General features: G+C 41.3%; 1 long non-coding RNA gene across 2 annotated transcripts; it reads right to left on the bottom strand.

Annotated features, from left to right (window-relative positions):
• Positions 1–2,427: 2,427 nt before the first annotated feature.
• On the bottom strand, positions 2,428–10,192 carry LOC117885050. 2 transcript variants are annotated; one of them, XR_004647700.1, is made up of 5 exons: positions 10,086–10,192; positions 9,586–9,699; positions 7,646–7,701; positions 5,493–5,743; positions 2,428–3,128 (listed from the first exon to the last, which is right to left on the bottom strand). It is a non-coding gene; the product is annotated as an uncharacterized LOC117885050 (long non-coding RNA). The 2 variants fall into 2 exon arrangements; XR_004647699.1 differs by having other exon boundaries at positions 9,586–10,187.
• Positions 10,193–10,556: the final 364 nt, after the last annotated feature.

Raw genomic sequence — 10,556 nt, 5'->3', positions numbered from 1 at the left:
AATTAATTTCCTTTCCATAACAGACCAATGTCAAGGTTGCTGGGCCCAAAATATCTCATCTACTTTTTCTCTCTCATATTTTGTCTGCAAAATCCATGTGATTCTTTATAGGTGCCACCACACCCACAAAAAATATCCTTCAGGATATTTATTCCCCTCAAAATACAAATTATTCTGTTCCCCAGTAGTTATTTGTTTTGCATACAGTTTCACAGCTGAATCAAAATCAGCAAGATATGAATAAATATATAAATAATGGAAACACTGAGGTGCAATTTCTCATGTTTAACGTAACACAGGGGAATACATTTTTATAGCAACCCAGTAAATGTTGTAAACTGATGTTTTCAATTGCAGTGACTCAGAATTAACTTCTAACTGATATCTAAACTAGTTGCAGCTTTTTATAGTCTCATGCTTTAAAGCCATAATGATTTTTTTCATCAGCTGTAACAGAAGAAATTATATTTTACTAGGAGTTAGTAGAGGTAAACCATCAAAAAGGTAAAACTGAAACCACTTATAAATGATTATTTTTGTTCCACATAACTTCACTGAGTGATATAGAGGCCATAACCCTTTTACCTTATAGGAATGTATATGGGTAGTTCATTACAAAAGAGTGTACATTGTTTGCCAGTGTGATAATTAAGGGAAAATATACCAAAAATGTAAGAAAAATAAGGTTCTCCTTTCTTGTAATGGTAATTCAAATATTATTTAGCCAAAGCAGAGATTTGTGTGTGCCTTTTTTTAATAGAAACTTATTCCCTTCATCCACCCCAAATAATGTGGACATTGGCACACACAACCCCATCCCCCCTTACAAATAATCCAGTGTCACATGCCTAAAAATTAAAATAAAAAATAAAAAAAAGAGGAGAGAGAAGAAAATACCACCATCTGAAGGTCAAAGTTTCTTTCTGATTCTTCCATGAGAGGGACACTTTGTGGGATCCTGGAATGTGGAGTGTACACCTTGCAGATTCTGACTGGACAAACCCACTGACCCTGGAATGTCTTCTCATTTGTTATTATTCATTATTTGTATTACAGTATTGCCTGGAGGCCTTGACCAAGATCAGGGACCCATTATGCTAGCCACTGTAGAAACACAGAGTCCCTGCTGCAAATTGCATAGAATCTAAATAGACAAGGCAGAAAAAGGGTGGGAGGGGAAACAGAGGGTGCATCTATCCTGCAAATAAATGCATGTCAGCTGACTCTAGGGTGTCCAGACAGCAAATGTGAAAAATCAGGACGGGGTGGGGGGTAATAGGAGCCTATACAAGAAAAAGACCCAAAAATCGGGACTGTCCCTATAAAATCGGAATATCTGGTCACCCTAGCTGACTCGACTTGTGGGGTTCAGGCTACAGGGCTGCTTAACTGTTGTGCAGATGCTTGGGATCAGGCTGGAGCCTGGGCTCTGGGACCCTCCCTCCTCACAATTCAACAGCACTGTAGCCTGAGCCCCGCAAACCCAAGTCAGTTGACAAAGGCCAGCTGCAGGGGTTTAATTGCAGTGTAGAGGCATGGAGAGGTGAATGGCATGCCCAAGGTTCAACAGCAGGTCTGTAGCAGAGCTAGGAGTAGAACACAAGTCTCCTGACCCCTACTCCAGTGCCCATAACCACTAGCCCACACTATTTCTCAAAGCTGTTCTTTGGGCTCCCCGGTATCATTATCAGTCATAGCACATTGGCTAACCACCCCCATTCCCACACCGTACACACCTACATTTTTCAGAGGGTGTCACAGGCCCAGACCACAAACACTGATGAAGATACAAACTTTGTACTCCTATAGCCGGCAGCACCCAAACACCTGGATTCAAATGCTTCTGAACTTGGAGGTTTACAATCCAAAACTGAAGTTCCTAGAGCTGACTTTTTAAAGAACTAGGTTAACGCTGTGAACTCTGATATGAACCAGAATCTTGGGTTTGGATCCAGGTTTTTGGGCCCCATCTCTAGTTAAAAAAAAAAAAAAAAAAAAAAAAAAGGATAAAAAGATGAAAAGATAATTGCAGAAACTTAAAAGCCATTGCTGCATTCTTTTAAAATTACAAATTAAGCTATAAGTGATTCCAAACGATGCTGTTTTTATTAAAAATGACCTAATAATCTCATCTTCCTTTCCTTTCTTTTATTTTGGAATTTATTCTATATCCTGGTAATCACACACAGAAATTACACAACACTGCACTGGATACTCCTGACAATATAAACACAATTGTTTATCCAGAAGCATTATAGGTTCATGCAAAAAATGGCATTTAAAGCTTGTGGTCAGATCAAGAAACCACAAGTATAATTGTTTGTTTATCTAGCCAAACATTACTGTGTAGTGTATGTTTATGGGGTTGGTGTCCGTTCCCCCCCCCCCCCCCCCCCCCGTGCATTTATTTATTTATTTATAATCCGTTTTAAATTAGAGTTATAGAGTGAAAATAAATGATTAAAGGCAAACAACTTATGTCAATGCATGTAGAAGGATGTTTTAGTATGTAAATTGTTTCCTTTGTCGTGGCTTATATTTCTTGTTTTTATGCTTCCATAGAGGCTCCATGATAACAGGGCCCTTTGGTGGAATTTCTACATATTTTCTCTTTAGTTCAGGGCAGCTGGTTTCTTTCCTCTCTGAGGAGAAAGCTGAAGTATATTTATCACTCCAACAGTGACTCAAAACAAACAGGAAGTCTTCATCAGCAGACTCCTGGGCAAGGCAGATACTAAGGTACTGGCAGAGAGGAAACAGAGGCCTTTGTCTGTGGGAGTCAGACATACACGGTATATTGCAGTTACAGCAGATAACTAGATTAGAGATCCACCAAATTATTTTTAAAGTCTTTTTAAAAAAGAAGAGAGATCCCAAGATATTTGCAGGGCTTACTGATACCGTGGGTTCTTGTGAAGTTTCCCACCAAATTGTAGTTTGTCAGAGGAGTATGAACTGCCCACCAAGTGCCTGACACTCTTGATGAACCGATGTGCAAAAGGAAACCTGTGAGTGAGCTATTCTGAGTGTTTTCACTTTGATCTGGTTGCTTAGGAAAACCACTCCTTTAGTCTGAATAATTCCTTCTTTTAAAGCAGGGCTTTCCGGTAGGGCTGGACTTCTCATGACTGTAAGAGAGAGAGAAAAACTCAGAAAGTGTTAGCTATTAAAATGAATATTGATATTTGAAGCTAGTTTTTTAAATTATGTGTGTTTCCACAATTGTGAGTGCATCAGGCATCGATCCTCATTGAAACTTTATCTCCATGGGTGACTGGAGAAGGCCAGAGAAGTGGAATCACTGTACTGCTAAAATTCATATACACCTCTACCCCGATATAATGTCCTCGGGAGCCAAAAAATCTTACTGTGTTATAGGTGAAACCGCGTTATATCGAACTTGCTTTGATCCGCCAGAGTGCGCAGTACCTCCCCCCCGGAGCACTGCTTTACCACATTATATCGGGTCGCGTTATATTGGGGTAGAGGTGTACACACACACACACACACACACACACACACGAGCCAGCAGTGACATTATCAATCCTCATCTTCTACAGAATACAATGCCTCACTCTGATTGCCCTAGGATTGATTAGGGACAAGGATGGGCAACTTTAAAGCAGCACAGGGCCACAAAAATCCACTAAAACCCTTTGGCAGGCCATACTTTTTTTAAGTGGCTACATATTACATAACTCATAAATGTTTGCTACAACATGGCATGTTAACATACAATTAACCATGAATTAACAGTGCAAAACTGAAGTTCTTAAATATAAAATCCCTTATTGCACAACCTTAAAAAGGATTTAAACAAAAGGGATTAATTCTCTGCCGATGTGCAGAGAATTAATACATGAAAACAAAACATCAGAACATCTTTCTTAACGTTTTTTCTCACCTGCTCCCAGTCTCTGCCTCCACTCTATTTTCCCATGGACGTAGGCTCTGCCATATGGGGTGGAGTCCAGGACTGGGAGCAGGACCCCATGTGTTGGGTCGCAATGCCACTCAGATTTGGCTTGGCCACCCCTCCATTATGCCAATAGGAAAGAGACTCCACCATTACACCACCCAGCTCTGGTTACTTCCTCCCCATTGGTGGAGATGTGCCCCAACCTGCCCACTACTGGGTGGGCCTAGCCAGAACCTGACTGGCTCTCAGCTCCCAAACAATCAGCCAACAGGGAGGCAGTAAATGGAGCTGCGTGGTATGGGGTGGAGTCAGAGTCTGTGTTGATGGAGAAGCACAGCCGAGCACAGCAGTCTGAGGCAGCAGCAGCTTTACTAAAAGACTGGACCCTAAGCAATCCAGCTCAATCTTAAATAAATAAATAAATAAAAATCTGGGGCTGTGACTCTGCCTATGGGCATGCCAAATAAAATGATATGGCAGCCCCTGGGCCACCAGTTGCCCATCCCTGGACTGGGACTATTTGACACATTTATGATTCTTTGTTTGTTTTAATAATAAATTTTTCCCAATATCAAAATATTATTTAAGATACTACAGAACACCTTAAAAAGAGAGGGGAAAAACAGCCCATACATCCCAATAACCCCTTCTCCAACAAAATACAATGGAAGACCAATATTGGTAGTAAACTACAGATACCACTCAAAACTCATTAGCAAAGACTGCTTAGAGGTCTCTAAATTACTTTTGGTTAAATACCTATAGTCTCCATTTAAAAAAAAAAATGTGTTATGAAGCTCCAGTCCAGCAAAACATTTAAGCACATGTTTAACATGAAGCGTCTGAGCAGTCACATTGGTGTCAATGGATCTACTCACATGCTTAAAGTTAAGTATGTGCTTAACTGATCTGCTGGACTGGGACCTAAGATAGTGCATTTCAGGATCAGTGTAGGCTCGCAGCACTGACATCTATGTCATCCAGCCCCATGTCGGATATTCTGTAGGAATGATTTCTCTAACTGTGAAGAAAGTTAAAGCTTCACACTGTCTTATTTCAGTGATAAAATTTATTTTGGACCCAAGCTCCTGGGTTGGCAAGAAGTGGCAGTACTGTAGTGATTCCCTCCTTCTACCCTCACAAAGTATGGGTAGAAGGAGGGCAACATGCTCAGCCCCTCACAGAAGAAGAATGCCTTCTATTGCTCTGGTGCCACCCCATCTGGCTGGCTCAAAAACAAGCACTGAAGGGCCCATGCCACAGAGGAAGCCCTCTTTGGAACCAGAAGAATAAATCATTCTGGAGGAGCTGTGGAAGGACGAGTCCACCAAGGTGGGGAAACTGGATGCTCTCAAAAATACTCACACAGATTCAGGAAAGCTTCCAGTCTTCGCCTTTTCTCTACTTCCCCTCACTGTTCCAATGGCCTTTCACGGTCGCCAAGCCAAGTTGGTGAAAAACTCTCAGAAATGGAAGCTCAGTTGGTTCCCTTGGCACCCACCCATCACTGTCACTCCAGGTTCACTGTCCACTAGGAACTAACAGGTCCTATTAAATTCCAGCTGTGGCCTACCTTTTACCCTCACAATGCAAGAGTACCTCTTCCACTTGACTGAACATTCGCCGTGCATTGCATCATGGATTTGGTCCCCAAAGTCTCCTGGCAAGTCTGGGATAGCAAGTGTTGTGTTTGTCAGTTTTAGGGCTCCGTCTCTCAGACATCCTTGCTCTCAGTTTCTTCTACTGAAGCCTCCTGAAGTGTCTTCTAGAATAGTGGCTTTTCTGTTTCATTCACAAACAGCTATGAAGCCACCTCTTTCCTTCCTACATAAAATTTAGGAAGTTGCCATTATCTCTAGCTCTCCATGGAGCAATGTGCTTGTCTTTTATGATAACCTCATGTATCTTCCAGAAGCTTCTCAGTTTATTGACATGCCTGCTCCCCATTCATCTCTCTTAATTCAGGCACATGCAGACACACACTCCCAGCATGTTGCCATTTTCATGTATGCCCGTATTCCCTTTTAACTGACTTCATGCACATAGTCTCTGCTTGTGCCAAACTCATTAACCCTCAGCTTAGCAACAATTTTCAGCAGATACTTTGTTCTACTGCGTTTGATTATGATGATTTCACATTCCTTTTTTCAGAGTTGGGCATGTGCACAATGCTGTCACTGTAAGTTATGTAAAAATCGCAGGCCTCAGGCACAAATTAGGTAGGTGAATCCTTTTGCAGATCAGTCTGCTACTCCCTCAAGTCTGACTTTAATAACACATTGCACTTTTAATTGCACCTTCCATCTAAGGATCTCAAAGCACCATACAAAGGTGTTCAAGCACTATTGTCCCCAAGAAAATTTAGTTATTGAGAGATGAAGTGATTGGCTCAGTCACATAGGAAGTCAAGGGCAGAGCTGGGAATAGAACCCAGCTCTAATAACTCACAGTCCAATGCTTTAGCTACGTCATCACACTTCAGAAAGATTGTGGATAAATTTTCCGCCATTAGGGCCAGATTATCTGCTGTGGCCAGCATGGGGCTATAAGACTCAAGTTGGGAACAAATTAGCAACTCAAATGTGCTGGCTGACTGGCAAAGGTTTACTAGTCAAGTATAGCTGGAGTGCAACAGATTTCAGTCACACCTCTTTCCCACCCCCAAAACACTCCTCTTTGTCCCTGACGTGTCCTGTGCAATTAGAGCTGTGGGGAAGGGGATATGGAAGCCAGCTACACCAGATCTCTGCTGGGGGAATCAGATTGTGGGATACAGCCAGTCTGAACTCCCTTTGTGCTTCCTGAATGGCACCAAGGAAGCCAAGCGGGACAGAAACCCCGTTCCTTAAAGTGAAAGAAAGTCTTGGTGATCTCATTATCTGGTCTACAAACAACCATACATCAAATATTTGATACCACAGGCCTTCTGAAGCTGTTGTTTCAGTGCTATAGGAGTATTGGTACCAAGGATGAAAATATTCTAATCTTGATTGGTTGGCTGAAAGTAATTTTTCCCCTGTATTGCTATCTGTCATCTTGTTGCTTCTTCCCTCATCTACTTTTGTTTCTATTTTTCTTTGAGCTACTTTATGTAGCGACCCCACGCTGAACTCGTCACTCTGCAGTATATTGCAGTGTCCAAAAATTCTTATTCTGGAAATTTGCCAATGTGTCATGCTGTACTGAACTTAAGATGCCATTCTGAATCTGTACCACCCATCTACCTGACAACTGGCTCAGAATGAGAAATAATACATGGGACAAAAAAAAGGGGGGGGGGAGGGGAGAAAAAGACAGAGACAGCCTCAGGAAAAGAATCCACACGCAGACTTACACATTTAATTGACTTTAACCAAAGCCCCTTTTTTAAAGGAAGTGTTTTCAAAATGAATACTGATATTTAAATCACAGTAGTAGCAGAGGGTCAAAAATGAAATTGAGAGTGGTGAGGGGACAAGCATTTGGAAGCCAGAAACAAAGCTTGGCAGTTGAAAGCAGCAAGAAAAGTGTTATGCATGCAACTGCTTAAGTCTTGCTTGACTTTGTGATGACAAAAAAAAAAAACAAAAAACAAAACCTGTGTCTCTTTCTCAGCTCAGTGATTACAGCAAACCCACAGTGCCAGCTTCAGACTGGCAAGGCAACTAGCATTGCACACAAAAACAAATTCATTGGTTGTTTTTTTAAGCTTAGATTGATTTAATTGTGAAGGTCTCTCACACTCACCCATTTCCTCTCCATCATTTGAGGGATATTTCTCCTTCTACTGTCCTTCTTTAAAGCTAACAAAATAGTAAACAAACAAGGAATGAGAAAATTATATACTATGTGTGATTATGCCCCTCATAAAACTCACCCAGGTTTAAGAGCACTAGTGAAAGAAGTACAGCAATGCTACTGCTGCTGAGAGTTAGTTTGTCATACCTCATAGCCCTGAGAGGTGTTGGTACTGCTATTTAATTGTCAGCAGATGAAAGTATTTCCAAGAGAGGCATCCTGTCTTTCCCTTTAGAATCCGACATTTCTGATACCTAGCGCCCCACCCCCCCGCCCCCACACACACACACATTCCATCCAGTTGTTCCAACTGAAAGAACAAACAAAACAAGATAGATTTATTTAAAGAGATCTGAACCCTTAAGATACTTTAGCCTGCAGGGCCCTATACTGACTATACTGAATATTAAGAATTGCAATTTAGACACAACAGTGTTGGGTCAAAGGTTCACTTTTTAGATATGGAGAACTGTGATTCATCTATCTGGATTATTAGCATATTATAATTTTTCTTGAACAAATACACTAACTTCAGACAATGCAGAGGAAATGCTGCTTCCTATTTATGTTTGAGCTTACCCACGTCAGCCCTCATGAGAGGTCCATTCCAGCAGGTCCACCAGATTGTCCATTATAATGTATTGTGCGCCCAATGGGGACCAGGAGACATTGTAGGATTTGGGAGACCTGCAGGAACGCAATCTGCACTTTTCAGTAAGAACCACTGGCCCACATGAGACTTCAAAGTAATGAAATAGTAAATGATCTTGTTCCAAAGCAATTTTCATTAGCATTGATCTGCTTTTGAGATACAAAAGTTATAGATCATCCATTAATACATTCTGATCTCCCATTAGGATCCCAGCCCCATGTGTCTTCAGAACTCATTTTTCTTATTTGGGGATACAGAGACTTAGAGATAGATTCAGATCTTGTTTACACCTTTGCAGATCCAAAAAGTTCTTTAGAAGCAATGCAATTATTCCAGACCAACTTAACAAGATCAGAATATGTCCCATAGAGTGTATCCCCTTTTTCTAGCAAAATGGGCCAAATTCTGCTCTCAGCTACATCGTGTAAATCTGGAATAACTGCAATGATGTTATTGGAATCCAGTATAGCTGAGGGCAAAACTTGGCCCACTATGTGCAGTGACACCTGCAGGGATGATGATAAGGCAGTGACTTTGAAGAAAGAAAAGTAATAGTATCAGGATTACTAGAGTGTATGTAGTCAACCGAGCTAGTTCACCCACCCTCTTCTAGGGAACAGATCCTCTGCACATCAACCTGACAGAGAGGAACAGTCATTCTCTTCACATTATAAAGATACATACAAGAACCATAATTGAACTGTCAAGATGCAAGCATGCCTAAACTGAGTAACCATATGATTGCATGACAGTAATCTTCGTCCATCAGTCCCTCTCTACTGTTTGTTACCCTCTTTCATTAGGCCATATCTAAAATTCAGATTGTAAGCTCTTTGTGGGCAGGGTCCTTATCTTTCTGTCTGTAAAGCTTCACCACTCTTTTCATAAAAATAATAAGTGATTTGGTTGCTTGGGGCGTTTTCTCCCCGGAAATATTCTCATAGGTTAAACAAAATGTTGGTGTCAGATAAGAGTGGGTAAAAGATTTTTGATAAAAGAACTGGGTGAAGAAATGGATGCACTTATAGGTTCTTAACTCTTCCATAGCCATTGAGCATCTACCACCATTTTCTTTTGACTGCTGTTTAGACATTTTTAAGGTCCTTCATTTTCAGGGGTTTTTTATTTAAAAATTGCAAAAACCCAGAGGGTGCGGGGCAAATCAGTAAAACCAAAAATGAAGGGCACTGGAGGGAGAGGGCCCAGTACCCATAGAGGGGGAAAGAGGGCTACTCACCATGTAGTAGTTGAGGAAGCCTTCCACTCCATGCAGCAGTGGTCTGGTGGTCTCAGCTGCTGGGACCTTGCTTGTCTCACTCCCCACTACACAGAGGAAGTGAACAGGGTCCAACTGAAGGGCCAGGAGGGGAACAGAAAGCTGCAACTCTTGAGTACTGACCCCCCCCTGCCGGAAAAGCCTCCTCCTGACCCCAGGCCTTCAACGTGGCCCACCCACTTCCCCAGCAAAAAAATTCCCAGATCCCAGAAAAGCACACGTTCAGATGAAAAATGGGTAAAACCTGAATACTGACTCTTTCAAAAACTGGGGAAATTGCGGGAAAATTGGTAAATACCAGTAACAAAGAGCCTTAGATAATTTTTATTTACTTGGGGCTTCCTGATCTTGGATTTCATAGTGTACAACTTTCTTTCTCCCCCTAAAAGTAACTAACTACAGCATGTAGCCCAAAGAGCTTACATTCTGTTTCCTAGATATGGACAGCACATTTTACTTACAATAAAGGTCCTAGATTTTCCTGTATTTGTTAGTAGATTGGCATCCTTTTGAAGCACTAAAACACTGATATTTCTTAGTGCAGTTCTCTTAAGCAAATAGATTGGTCCATCTTCCTAATGAAAGTGAAGTGAGCTCTCTCACACATATATATTTGTGTGTGTGTGTGTGTGTGCGCGCGCGTGCGCGCTTGTGCACATTCCAGCATTTCTAAGCAATTTGGTCATCTGCTTTCTTGAACTGACAGTCATCTGCTATGTTCCGTGAATTAGACTGAGTTATTTAATTGAACAAGCTCTTGTCTCAGTACAAGTTCCTCTTTCTTAGCTGGTTTATTAAATATACTTTCTTCATCAACATCTACAAAACAAACAAAGTCTATGTTCTTACACACAGATTCAAAATCTAGTATAATTCTACCATGTGGCATCTAAGTCTTTAATGTTGTTTTGTCCTAACCTAATGTCGTGTTT

Source organism: Trachemys scripta, chromosome 11 (assembly GCF_013100865.1).
Source record: "Trachemys scripta elegans isolate TJP31775 chromosome 11, CAS_Tse_1.0, whole genome shotgun sequence".
Lineage (NCBI taxonomy): Eukaryota > Metazoa > Chordata > Testudines > Emydidae > Trachemys > Trachemys scripta.
Note: the sequence above shows the minus strand (reverse complement) of the source record. Positions and strands in the feature narration are given on the sequence as shown.